The sequence below is a fragment of the Rhinolophus sinicus genome, linkage group LG13, assembly GCF_036562045.2.
Source record: "Rhinolophus sinicus isolate RSC01 linkage group LG13, ASM3656204v1, whole genome shotgun sequence".
Classification (NCBI taxonomy): Eukaryota; Metazoa; Chordata; class Mammalia; order Chiroptera; family Rhinolophidae; genus Rhinolophus; species Rhinolophus sinicus.
Window position 1 is genome coordinate 46359858 of NC_133762.1, and position 14457 is coordinate 46374314.

Consider the following 14457-nt stretch of genomic DNA (forward strand, 5'->3'; position numbering starts at 1 on the left):
ATAAAGTAGTGTGGTAGACAGTAATGACGACCTCATTTACTTACCACTCCCTTTGCAACACCCTCCCCCAATGGGCAGGTCACCTGCCCTGTCTCTAGACGCTGGGCCCAACCTAGTGACTTCCTTGGGCCAATGAGATGTTAGCAGACATGACACAAGCAGAGGTTTGAAATGAACGTTTGCATTGGCACTTGTACCTCTAGTACCTCTGCCATTGCCATGAAGTTGAGATAGAATCAAGACTTGTGTGAACCAGCCAAGATGGACACACTCATTTCCAGTTGCATTGACATTATTTTTTTAAAGGGGTGGGGAAGCCTAAACATCACACAGATCCTTTGCTCTTAATATTTTGTCTGCAAGTCTGCTATAATTAACAGAGTATTTATTGTATATGTGAGGGAATTCTGGTGGCTGCATCTGTTTCATAGCATCAAGACTATGTCATGACTGTGCAAATCAGAAAAAAAAGTACTCTTTTTTGGGGGCAGATATAGCCCAGTGCCAGGTGAAAGCTTGGCAAGGGGCACATCTCAGTAGCCACTTACTGCACTGGCTGGGCATCCCTGTCCTACCACAGGTGGTAGCCCTGCCCAAGTCCGAGATAGGACTCTCCAATATCAGAAGCTCACGCGGGTGCCAGAAACTGAGTTTTCTCATTGATTAAGTGCTAGCACATTTGTCAGCTTGTTTTAGAAAGTCTAGAAAAGGAAATGTCTTTGAGGAAACATCTATAAAATACAAGGAGAAAAAAGTTTTCAATCAAGAGGTAAACTCTAGACATTGCTGAGTGCTGTCAATATTTAAAGAATCTTGTCTTCTTTGTTCTGTGACTCGATTTTGTTCAACTGATATGCCTACAACTTCTGACATGGAAGGTGGGGTCTCAGTATGTCATCAGCTGGGCAGATAACCTGAGCAAGTCACGCAACCTCTCTGAGACTTAAAATGTTCATCAGTTTGTTGGAGTGATTGGATCATGATCCTTTAAGTCACTTCTTGGTGCGCAATTGTAAAAATCTATTATTTTTATCTTGACCAGCACGAATCACAATGGCAAAATGACTGAAAAAGGAAGGTCGTAGAAATTTATGTTTGTGTGTGTGTATGAAAAATTTGGGCTTCCTGAGACACAGAGGAACAATAAATTTAACCAGGTTGTACATTTGTTATGATTCCAACCGCATGGAGTCAGTGAAGGAAAGAAAAGAACATTGAGTCTTGTTGACTGTGCAATTCATATTTATATTGTAAGCTAATGTACTTTTCTAATCTTGTTACAGCATAGCAGAGATGGTAGGAACGAATCTTTATATTTACAAAACTGATTTGTTCACATTTAAAGAATGGAGAGAAACATAAAACCATGCAATTAGGCCAGCACTTTAGCAGCCTCATTAAGCAGTGTGTATAGTTTCCATATGCTCTCATTTCATTTTATGTAATCTTGTCATAAACATCAGGTAAGTAGGAACAGTGCACTCACTTGTAAATCATAAACCATAGGTTAAATGCTGATATCCAGGTTTGAGGCTTTGTAATTTAAATCTAACACTTGTTCCTCACACGTTAATGAAATGATTACAAGTATTTTGGCATCAGGAAAAATTACTTAATTGTCCTTTGACTTATTTGGGAAAAATCCTTTATTTTTTATCCTGAAGTATGTCATAATTTTAGTTCTGCAGTTTGCATAAGACATTTAGCAATTCACTTTACCATGGCACAGAATAATCTTTATTTTCATGGAACAATCCATTAACACAAGTATGAACTTAAGTGCTTAGTACACTACATTGAACTAGTAATAGGGAATATTCCAAGAAGTGGTATGGGAAGATGGGACCAGCTTTCAAGGACCTTCAAGTGCACTATATTAAACCCCCAGCAAAATTTTCCCATCATGATAGATTGCTTAAATATAATTTGCTATATTCATACAATGATATACTACCCACCAATAAAAAGGAATAAACTAATGATACAAACTGCAATGTGGATGAACCTTACAGACATAATGATGAGCAAAAGAAAGCCAGACACAAGAAAAGTACATTCTGCATAATTCCATTTATAAAAAGTTCAAAAACAGGAAAGCAATTCTATGGTATTAGAATAGTGATTACCTTTGGTGATGATGATGGTGGTGGTGGTGGTGGCGGCGGAGGTGGCGATGGTGGTGGTGGCGGTGGTGGTGGCGGTGGTGGTGGCGGTGGTGGTGGTGGTGGTGGCGGTGGTGGTGATGGTGGTGGTGGTGGTGTGAATGTGTGTGTGTGTGGGGGGGTGTATTGATTGGAAAGATAAGGAAACTGTAGTGCTGAAAATGTTTTATATCTTGAGCCAGGTGGTGATCATGTAGGTGTTTCTATAAGTGAAAATTCCTCACTTGAGATTTTCATCCTTTATTGTATATGTTATACACATACCTCAGTCATTGCCGACGTCTTCATTGTCGTCATATCATCACACAGCATGTTCGAATCTCTGCAGTCTAATCTTAACCTAAGTTTGGCTCACACATAGAAAATTCTATTCCTAAACCAAATTGTTTGGAATGGAATTAAACTCTCTATTGTACTTTTCTTTCTATTCTCATTTTATACTCCAATCAACAATTGATTTAACAGAAGTTTAATGGTTTTTTTTTTGTTGTTTTTGATTGCCATTATATTTTACATAAACTCAGTCCTTGGGCGATTTTCTTCATTATCGTTTTCTTTGGTTCTCAGTGTCTCTAACAAGTTGTTTTAGTTCTTGGCACATAGTGCAACAAGACACAAGGTTCGGGAGGAGATACCCTGGGGCTGAGACAGCCCATGTCAGGCTGGTTTTTGCGCTGCTCACTTTTCAAAGATATATGTCCCTAATTAAGGCAAAATGGACAAATGGACCAGTCGTGATGTTTTCATTTACAAAGGACAGCACGCAAAGAGCTAGGTGAAACTGTGATTAATCTATCATTTTAAATCAGGACAAGAGACGTACTGCTCTTTCTCTTAAAAGAATACAATGTGATCTTTTGCGAATACAGTTGTGACTAGTGAACTAAATAGAAGTCTTTATTGTTGTTATCCTCCTTTCAGATAAAGCAACAATAAAAATCAAATAAGGAACTGGTTACATTGACAGTTTGCTTTGGCCCTTCCTGTGGTGAATGTTAATTCAAATAGAAGATGTTGCCCTGAATTGATGACTAGAGCCTATGGCTGAGCACACAGAGGGTTCAGGGACCTACAGTCTAGACAGGGAAAGCCTCCATAATTGGGTCTAGTTATCCTTCTCATGGCAGAAACAATTCTGTTTACCTACCAACTACCAACCCGTTAGCCTGTCTGGGATGGGCAATTTTCTGTATTTTCTCTGTGCTTCCAGTGGACACTCTGGAAGGCTGCTGGGCTTACCTTTCTTGTGGGTATGCCACCCAATAGGGTGGCCTGCTTTGCAAGTGACCTCCAGCAGTAAGATGTGCTAGGCTGGACCACCACGTAGTGAACCATGGACTTGGAATAAAAGAAGTAGAGTTGGGGGTTGGGAGGTGTAGAAGAATTCTCCAAGGGCATTGGGGACACCTGCTGCAGTGTCTCTTGTCTCTTACCCAGAGATGCAGATACAGTGAATTTAGAAATGACAACGATGGTCACAGGTCAAGGGTAGAGACACTTCTCCTTTTCCTTCTTCCTCGTTCTTGCCCATAATGCTGGAGGAACAGGCCTTGAAGGGCAGGGGCAGGAGAGAAAGTGTGTAAGGGCCAGATTCTGTGCCACCAGCCTTTCACTTCAAGGAGAAAGGGATCCAGCTGGAGCCTGCCATGGGGACAGGGAAAGATTGAATTTAATTAGAGCTTGAAATTGGAAGATTTAACATAGTCTGAGTATTAATACTGAAAATTATAAAATACATCCAAGTGGAAAGATTGCTATATCTTTTTTTTCAGCTTATTTTCCATTTTATTATTAGTTTCAGGTGTACAAAACAACATAATGATTAGACATTCACTCACCTCACAAAGCTCTCTTTTTGTATTCTTGCTCCTATAGGCATTCTATAATTTTAAAATTTATTTTTCAAATATAGTTGACATACAATATTATATTAGTGGCAGGTATACAACATAGTAATTAGACATTTGTATAACTTAAGAAGTGATCACCCTGATAAGTCCAGTACCAATCTGGTATCGTGCGTAGTTATTATAACATTATTGACTATATTCCCTATGCTGTACTTCACATCCCCATGACTATTTTTATAATTGCCAGTTTGTACTTAATCCCTTTCATCTTTTTCACCCATCTCCCCAATCCCTCTCCCGTCTAGTAATCATCAATTTGTTCTCTGGATCTATGAATTTGTATCTTTCTTTCTTTTCTTTTTTTTTTTTTAAATTGGCGGACTATTGAGAAACAGTGTGTTTTTCCAGGACCCATCAGCTCCATGTCTAGTTGGTATTTTCAATCTAGTTGTGGGAGGCTTAGCTCACTGGCAGATGTAGGAATTGAATTGGCGACCTTGGTGTAATGAGCACTGTGCTCTAAGCACTGAGCCAACTGGCCACCCAGTGGCAGCTCAGCTCCAAGCTCAAGCCATTGTTTCTCAATGGCCCATGTGGGCATCAAACCAGAGACCTTGGTGTTATGAGCACTGTGCTCTAACCACTGAGCCAACTGGCTGCCCCTTGTTTCTGTTTTGTTTGATTATTTTGTTCTTTAGATTCCACATATAATTGAAATGATACCGTATTTGTCTTTATCTGTCTGACATATTTCACATAGCATAATACTCTCGAGATCTATTCATATTGTTGCAAAAGGCAAGATTTCATTCTCTTTTGTGGCTGAGTAATATTCCACTGTACCACCTCTTCTTTATCCATTTGTCTATTGATGGAAACTTAGGTTGCTTCAATATCTTGGCTATTGTATAATCCTGTAATGAACACAGGGGTGCATATATTTTTTCAAATTAGTGTTTTGGATTTCTTTGACTAATTACCCAGTAGTGGGATTGCTTTGTCATAAGGTAGTTGTATTTTAATTTTTTTTGGGGGGGGAACTTCCTACTGTTTTCCATAGTGGCTGCACTAATTTACAATCCCACCAACAGTGTACGAGGGTTCCCTTGTCTCCACATCCTCACCAACACTTGTTGTTTGTTGATCTATTGATGATAGCCATTCTGACAGGTGTGAGGGTCTATCTCATTATGGTTTTAATTTCCATTTCTCTGATGATTAGTGATGTTGAGCACCTTTTCATTTGTTGTCCTACAGGCATTCTCAATACCAGCTCTCTGAACCATCGATCAGATCATGTCCCCACCTTGCTCAACATTGCATCCTACAGTGGGTTCATATCACACTTACACTAAAGCTCAAGGTCCTTTAGGGGGCCCTCTGCTGCCTCTGGGACTCCAATTCCGCCCACTCGATGTCTTGCTCTGCCACTCTGACCTCTGTTCTGTTTCTTGAACATACCAAATACATTCTTGTCGCTGTTCCCTCTGCTGTAAATACTGTTCCCCACATATCCACATCTCTCTCTTCATTTACGAATCCATTTAAATGTTGCACCTCCAGGAAGTTTTTACTTTTCCTTTTCACCACAGTCAACACTAATCCATGTCATATACTTTTAATAAGCTAGTCATTGTCTGTCTCCTCTGATAGTATCTAAGCTTTGTAGGGGCAATGATTTGCCTCTGTTGTTTACCTCAGTATCCTGGGCAAAGAATAGTGCCTGGCATATAAAAATTCTCAAAAATGTTTACTGAATGAATGAATGACTGTCTAAGATGTGATTAAATGCAGGAAAATAGAACTTTGGCAGAATCTAATTGAACTTACTATTTTGAAAAAAAATTTGACTATTTAATGCTTATACTGTATTGAGTCGAAATTCCTTAATAAACTCATATTAGATTGAATGCCTAACAATAACAACAAAAGAGGCTGTGATTTGGTTTACAAATATGTAAAATTAAAGATAGGCTTAATCTATAGAATTTTGAGTGAGCTGTAGGGCAGAAAAGCTAGTTACATGGAAATTGGTATATGTGGTAGATTGGGGGGAAAAAAACCAAGAACCACCTTTCTATTTTGCATCTCCTCTCATCAAGTGAAGTTTATTATTTTTCCATGCTTTGAACCCGGACATGGCCATGTGGCTTACTTTGGTCACTAGGACCTCAGCAACAGGAAGTATGAAATGCTGTCTTAAATTGGGGTTCGCCCTCTCTTGTTGCTGGGGACCATGAGTTCACCATAGGAACACTTTGTCATCTTAGCCATCTGGATGAGGCCCCAAGTTCCACATGTCTGCGACTGCATGAGTGGACCCAGCAGGAAAAAGCAGAACTGCTCAGCTGATTCCAGCCCAAACTGCTGATTCACAGAATTGTGAGCTAATTGTTTTAGGCCACTAAGTTGTGGTGTGGTTTTTACACAGGAGAGACTAACAGAAATGCCTGGGTGTACTATGTACTCAATGAAATTCCACTGGTAAAAACAGTCAAGACAGAGATGCCAGCTTCTAGCTCATCTATCTATGGGTCTAGAGGAATACAGGAATATACCCAGGATGTCCTGGAGAACTAGGTTTGAAACTAGTTACACTATTTATTGGCAGTGTGACCTGGAGCAAATTGGCCTTTCTAAGAGTTGTCTTAAAATATAAATAGAGAACAGACTTAAAATACTGCCCTAAGCTCTTGCTTCTCAAAGTCTTTTCTGAAGACCAGCAACATTAGCATGACATGGGAGCTTAGAAATGCAGATTCTCAGGTCCTACCCAGACCTGCTGAGTCAAGAACTGCATACACTTTAACAAGATAAAGACTTGTGTGCACATTATGATTTGAGAAGAGTTGCCATAACACCGTGGCATCACTCAACATCATCACATCTTGAAGCCGCCTGAATGGTGAGCAGCCACACAGCTTTTCCCTGGGACCTTTGTTTCCTTTCCAATCTGGCAGGGGAACTTGGTCTAAGCTATTTTCCTTGGCTTCCTCATAAGCAGACAGGCTCAGCTGCTTAGGAGCTTGTTTCGGGGCTCAGCTGAAATTGCAGCTGAGCAGTTTAGTTGGGGAGTTGTCAGTGGGCCCTCAGACTCCTCAGGCTGACGGACACTCAGTTGGTAAACTTTTGATCACCCGGGAAAGGCCAGGATGTAAAAGGAGAAGTAGTCTTTTGCATGTACAATTGCTTCTGCCCCCTTGAAGCCTGGACTATTGTTTGTGCATACATTCACCCTCCATTCCCCACATTGCATGAGCGGCCAGGCTCACTCTTTCCTCCTGGCTAGCCGGACCTGCCCAGGCGGCTGAGCATGCCCAGTGCAGCTGTGAGCGTGGCCCCAGTCCCCAGTGCGCAGGTGCCACGTCTCCGGGTTTTGGTGGCCGCCAGCCGGGAGGAGGAGGAGTGGCGGGGGGTGATCCCTGCGGGGAGTCCCGGAGCGGCACATTAGGAGGGTCCCTACAAAGGGTGGTGCTAGGCTGAACATCTGTACGTGAGGATGACCCGGGGTCACCTGGGGACCATTGGAGGGCAGGGGCGAGGGGCCGGAGCAGGGGAACTGGCTGGGGCAGGGCCCCAGCATCCCAGGGACCAAAGTCTGGGAGGTTTGCCTCTCTGAGGTTGCACTTTGGGGAATACTTTTGGAACCACTTAATCTCTCCCTGGCTCAGTTTAAGTCTTGAGGGAGAAAAAAAGAGATTAACAGTAGTACTAGCTTTGGAAAACTGTTTTAAAGATCACATGAATAAAAAAACGTATAGAACAGTGCCGAGGTGAGCGCTTGTGTTTATCAAACAAATAAACACTTCCCCTATCCCTGCCAGTGGCTCTGGGGCACCAGTTTTCGCCAGTCCCGACACCCCTCTACTCTTTACTCCCACCCCCGCCTCACGGCCGACGAGGGGGCTGCAGGTCTCCCAAGGAGAGGGTGCCACTCCTCCCTTCCCCCAGGGTCCTGCGCCCGGCGACACCCTGAGCGCACCCAACCCCAGGCCTGGAGCACGTGCCGCGGCGCTGACTCCGCGGGGGGCGGCCAGGGCGACCTCCGAGGAGCGCGCAGCGGGGCAGCGTCCCCAGTCGCCCCACCCACCTTCTCCCAGCTCGGCCCTCCACCCGCCCCAGGTTGTCGGCAGGGCCCGCTGGGCTGCGCCCCCTCTCCGCTCGGCGCCCCTTCTCCGCCCCGCCTGCTCGCAGCAGCCGGGAGGCCAGCCGGCCCCTGCCCACCCCCAGCCCAGCCCGGGCGCGCCGCACTGGGCATGCTCCGTAGCCTGGGCAGGTTGGGGCTGTGAGGCGACTGCTCGGGCTCTGGAGCCGGGAGGCGAGAACGGGGAGGGAGATTCGGGGGCTGGGGAGGGGGGAAGCGGCGGGTCACGGAGGGGCGGCGGGGGCCGGGGTACGCCAGGCCCGGCAGGCGGGCAGGCGGGCTAGCAGGCGGAGCGAGCCGGCACTGCCCGCGGGTTCTCGGAAGAGCCCGCGGAGACCCCCGCCCTCGGTTGAGGTAAGGACTGTTCGCCTAGGAGGCGGGGAGGCGGGGGCAGGCAGGAGGGCGGGGCTGGGCGCGTCCGGAGGGGGCTAGGCGGTCCGCTCTTATGGGGGGAGGGGGGCGGTGGCGCCGCGAGCAGTAAGTGAGCTGCACCACCAACAAGATCTCACACACACACACGCGCGCACCCAGGCGCGCGCACACTCGGGGGCTCCTGGCGGCTGCGGTGGCCGCATCCCCGGCAGCAGATCCAGGCAAAGTGACAGGTAGGAGAACGCATTTCGGGGCCCGACTGAGGATGCTCCAGCCCGCCCGGGCCCGTCGGGCTTGTTTGCTCCGGGCGGATGCGTCCCGGACGCGCGCGCGCGCGCACCCGGATGCCCTGCCAGGGAGCCGGTGCAGGTGCGGGGTGCCAGACGCCCTGTGCGCACGAGAGGCGAGGGTCCCCGTTGCCACCCTCTTCCCCTGTAATCATCGCCTACTTGGTTTCCTCAGACTCTGTCCAGATGTTCACCACTTCTGGCTAGAAATAGCTCAGCCCGACGTGTATATGATTATTTTGGTTGGCAATAGTTGGCACCGTGCAACGCATGTAATTGTGTATGCGTGTGGATCTTCTTACCTCTTCTGGGGAAATAATAGATGATTGACCATTTCCACTTAAAACAACACTGACAGGCCAGCCCTCGTTGGGGGCAGTGTTCTGCCCTCTTAAAAGCATACCAATAGTTTTATTGCAGAATTTTGAAGTTGACTTCCCTTAACTAATTAGACCCTGTCCATGTAGTACAGTACTTCTGATTGTAGACGTTGTAGGCAGCACTGTATAGAAGTATGGAAATATGGAATTCGCCAATTTCCAAGTGTGTCTAAGTACAACTTTATCTAGAATCATAAAATTAGCATTTTTCAAGAGAAAAATGCAAATGCCCATTATATTTTCATAAATATGCGTGTATTTGAGACATGGCCCTCTACCCTTTTTTTTTTTAACTCTTTTAGTGATTCTAGCTATTGTTCGAAAGCAGGTGTTTGAAATTTAGTTTTGGTCAAAACATTTATGGAAGGTCGCCATTTTTCACCGTAAAAGTGATACATGGTGGTCTATAAATTATGAGTATGAAGAGATAGCTGTTTAATAATCATGTATGGTTGGCAATAATACCATTCAAACACAGGCAGTTGTATAATATATAAATTAGAATTGAGTTTTCCCCTTAAAGAGAAATCATATTCATAAAGTAAACAGGACCAAGAAACGAAACTGGTGACTTTACCTGGGCAGTTTACAAGGAGGTTAAGAAAGTGTGTGAGCAACTGTGTCCTTCAGAAAAGAAAAACTGTGTATGTATAAAATTTTAACTTTGTCCTTTTAGTTTATTTAAGACTATTGGTTTCAAAAATATGTGATTGAACTGGGAACTTAATATTATGTACTCTTCAAACTTCAGTGGCCTGTTATAGAATCATGCAGAAGAACACAAAACTAGCTGGGCAGGGGCTTGTGATTTAATCTCCCATTATCCCTGTTATGTAATCTAGAATGCTGTGTTTTTCATAGGACAGTCTTACATATTTTTCAGCTGGTGTTTTAATCAATTATGTCATCTTCCTTTTGAACTGTAGAAGTTTAATAAATGATTGCCATCTTGGGAGAACACCTGTTTTCATAAATGTTCACTTTTTAAATGGAATAGCATTTGTTAATTGGTATTTTTATGTACATGAGACTTTTGCTGCCAGAACCAGTAACACTTTGCATGTAATATTGTGTAACATACCTAAAGGTACCCTTATTAGAATTCTGATTACACTTCTCTCCAACTATATTATTGCTCAACCATCCGAACATAGTTTTGATTTAGCTTTGATGATATCATTACTCAGTTCTGAATTAATCACTGGAGAAAATGCTATTCTACAAGTAACTGTCAAAACAGAATTTCTATGACTCCATTTGATCACTGGGTACACATTTATATCTGTCGGGATAATGCTACCTTTATTGTACAAATGCACACCCATGCTGAAGAGCTTTGTTCTAAAACACTCTTTTCTAAGTTTTATATTTGCATGGAAATGTGAGTGATGTTAAACGACTTATATGTCCTGGAATCTTGAGATGGTATGTTTTTGAGTTATGAGGTAGTGAAATACGGAAGTTTAAAAAGTGTTAAGGGTTACTGAAAAGCATTTGCAGATTTTTTTGTTTTTCAAATCTGTATTACCTCTTTGAAATATTTCATCCCAGTAGAGACCTAGCCAGTGCTGAGAGCGTCGATATTTTGTCTTTTCCAAGAACATATCCAACTGTTTTTAGATTAATGTATACTGCCGATTTTGGCAACAGGGAACATTTATATTTGGCAATCCAAATGATCAATGATCATGGTGTTTTCCTAGGATACTACTAAATCCATTTGGGGGTTTGATTTATTAAGAATTGAAATGATGACTAAGTGCTTGCCTAATATTTATCCCTAACCCACCCTCCCTCCAAGTTAAAATTGAGGTGAAATTGACCCTCCATGCTGCTGTGTTGTTTTTGCTGAATAAATTGCATTGGTATGCTAATTTGTAAAAAGATGTGACCTGAGGTGAGCTTCTTGATTTTGTGTCTGCATATTCATCCCCAAACTTTCAGATATAGCTTGCAAACTCAAATATCAGAATGGATGAATACTTTTTCTGGATTATTTAAAAAATACATTAGTGGTTAGCTGTGGCGTTTTTGATTTTTTTAATTTTGAAATCTTTTGTTGAGAATAAATTTTATCATTTTGGATCACAGCCCTTAGGTAATATAGTCATGGGAAAGAAATATTATGTATTTCTCATGTTCTCCACAAATGCCCTTAATAGTGAACTCAAATATTTTTTGGAAAGCAAAAATATTCTTTGTAACTTACAATTATATAGCAGATTGTGACTAAATTATCGTTGTTTGTGACCACTTATAAAGGATGAAATAGCATGTTTATTAGCACGGATGACCCAGGTTTTTCATGAACTGTCTATCACAGTGTGTCCTGTAAAACCAAGAACTTCTGCGTTTGATATGCAGAATGAGGTCAAGGACTCATGGAGCCGCTTTAATGATCACAGTAGGTATTTCTTGTCTAGACTGAAGTTTTTACCTCGTAATGTGAACTTGTAGGCCTTATTAGTGTCTGTCAAAGAGACTTACCTACCCGTGAGAAATAAATACAGCTTTTCATCACTGATGGTCGGCAGCAAGGACTTTCTGTGGTTTTGCTGTTGGTGTGCAAATGTTAACTGTGTTTGCCAGGACACTACTTAATTCTCAGTGCTGTCCATCCTACATTTTTTCTGTTTTCCTGTAATAGTCAAATAACCTTGTGTAGGTCTTTCTTCCATTCCTGCAATGAAAAAAAATAGTTTTTCTTTTGATAAAGAGGGATATTTAAAGAAGAAATACTTCCTCAAGGTAATATTATTTGTCTTGTTATGCCTTAGAATGATATAAAGGTTTTGCACTTTCAGAGGCTGTGAGCTTTAGCTAACCACATACAAAAGTGGGTTTACTTCATCCCCGGTGGAAGTAAAGCCTGGTGGTAACGCATTACTGAGCAGATGAGTGAGAAGCTTGCATTGTTCTTATTGGAATTAAGCCTGCTTTTGGTGGGGGTGGGGGACTGTTATATCTTTGTGAGGGTGTAAATGTCTAACTATTTACATTGCTTTGTACACCTGAAGCTAATAAAAAAATAAAATAAAATAAAAAAGGAGTTGAAATGTTGGGGGGAAAAAAATCACCCGAGTCAGTTTTCTTCTCAAGGCCCATTTTACTTCTTTACCCACCCCGCTTTCTAAAAGGCTGGCTGCAAGCTCATGCCTTTGGGTTCTTTTCACATGCTGAAGGTGGAACCCAAGTTCATAGAGGAGAGGAAAGCAGTGATGCCCTACCTTTCAAATCGCAGCTGGGAGATCCTTATGTTCAACAGGATGAATGACCACCAGAGTTTTTATTTTCTCTGCATGAACTCCATCTACTTTTTCCCCCCCTTTTTTTGGTGGAATCAAAATAGTTGAAAGGGACATAAATCAGAAAGAAGTTTTTCTCTTAACACTTCTCTTGCCTACTACCTATAAAACCTTCAAAGAGAAGGTCGCACACCATGTGACCTCCAGATAGTGTTATCTTATCCCCTTCATTGGGAGTCTCCTTCACAGCTCTTCTCCCATGATCCTTTGGTGTGCTGAGGGCTGGGAAATTCCACCTCTAACTACTGAGCCATCCTTGGCCCAGGTGAATCATCGCTTTAAGATACATTGTCCTTCTTAAAGCATTTTCTCCCTGAACAATTAAAGGATGTTTTTGGCTCCCTGACATGAATGAAGTAGCCATTTCCATAGAACAGGAGGAAGACAGGGACTCAAATTAATTAATTGTAAGTACCTCATCTAGAGAGAAGAAACCACAGACCGGTAGATTTACCCTTGACATCTCACTGTCTCCCTCAGAATAGTTCTTAACCTAAGGTCCACCGGATAGTGGCCTAAGAATGGAATTTGGTGGGTCCATGAATATACAAGGTGTGATAAAAAAATACTGTGAATGTTTAAATTTAAAAAAATCGATTTCAATAAAAGACACATTGCCATTCCCCTCTCCCCCAAAATACTCCCCCTTGCTTCAAACACACTTATCCCATTGTTCTTGCCACTTTCTGAAGCAGTTCTGGAAGTCCTCTTTCGTGAGTGTCTTTAGTTGTGTTGTTGTGGCTGCCTCCATGTCCTGTATCATTTTGACTTTGGGGAAGAGCCAGAAGTCACACGGTGCCAGGGCCAGTGAATAAGGTGGATGAGGACACACCATAATGTTTTTATTTGACAGAAATTGCCAGACCAGAAGTGATGTGTGACACAGAGTCTTTCTGTTGTGATCACAAAATACGGTGACTGCTGCTGCCGAATGCCATCCAATGGAAAGGCAGGGATCTTCCATATGGGAAGCTGCACGTTGAACCTTAGTAACAGTGTGTGACGAATTTCAACTTGTTGGGTGCAGTCACTCGGGTGGGTGTGAGCTACAGTTGAGAAAAGGTGTGTTTTAAAGTGTGCCATACATCATCCTCCATCGTGACAATGCTCTGTGTCACACATCGCTTCTGGTATACGACAATTTCTCTCCAATAAAAGCATTACTGTGTGTCCTCATCCACTTTATTCACCGTATCTAGCACCATGTGACTTCAGGCTCTTCCCCCAAATAAAAATGGTTCAGGACATTGATGCAGCCACGACAGTGCAACTAAAGACACTCACAAAAGAGGACTTCCAGCACTTCTTCCGAAAGTGGCAAGAACGATGGGATAAGTGTGTTCGAATCGAGGGGGAGTATTTTGAGGAGGATTAATGTCAATGTGTCTTTTACTGTAATAAATTTTTTCATTTAAACAGTCACTGTATTGTTTGATAACATGTCATAGCTGGCAACTGAGTCACATCCTTGTTTTCACTTACTTTCGAATGACAATTAGGGCAGGTATTAGTTACTGCTGATCTTGGAATTTAATGGGTTAAAAAAGAAGCACATATATTACTATGTGTGTCCAGTTTTAAAAATTATTTTGATATTTCAATATAATTGCCTTCCTTTTTAGTTTATTGTATGCATTTAAAACATTAGGCTGAGAAAGGTCTATAGAATTCACCAGATCAAAAGGGGCTTCATAACCCACTCAAGGTAAAGGACAACTGCCCAAGAAACACTTCCTCTTGGAAGCAGCTAGGTGGGTATTGGGGAATTGCACTGTGGGTTTGCCTTCAGACGTGTGAAGTTGCTAAGACCTTCAGGTGTTGGCATCAGGCCAGATGCTAGCTGGAATCCTGACTGTGTTTTGTATTCACTATCTGACCCTGTGCATCCACTCTGGGCCTCAGTTTCCCCATCCACAACATGAGAATAACCCAATAGGGCAAAAAATGCCTGGCACTG

General features: G+C 42.7%; 1 protein-coding gene across 6 annotated transcripts in view; it reads left to right on the forward strand.

Annotated features, from left to right (window-relative positions):
- Nucleotides 1-8354: 8354 nt before the first annotated feature.
- PLCB4 (phospholipase C beta 4) overlaps nt 8355-14457 on the forward strand; it is a 398844-nt gene continuing 392741 nt past the window's right edge. For 2 of the 6 annotated variants that reach the window (XM_074318158.1, XM_074318162.1), the window contains exon 1: nt 8355-8510. The gene's annotated coding sequence lies outside the window, so the exon portion shown is untranslated. Of the gene's footprint in view, nt 8511-8606; nt 8762-14457 lie in introns of those variants that run through there. The other 4 variants (XM_074318160.1, XM_019734905.2, XM_019734908.2 and 1 more) reach the window with 4 other exon arrangements.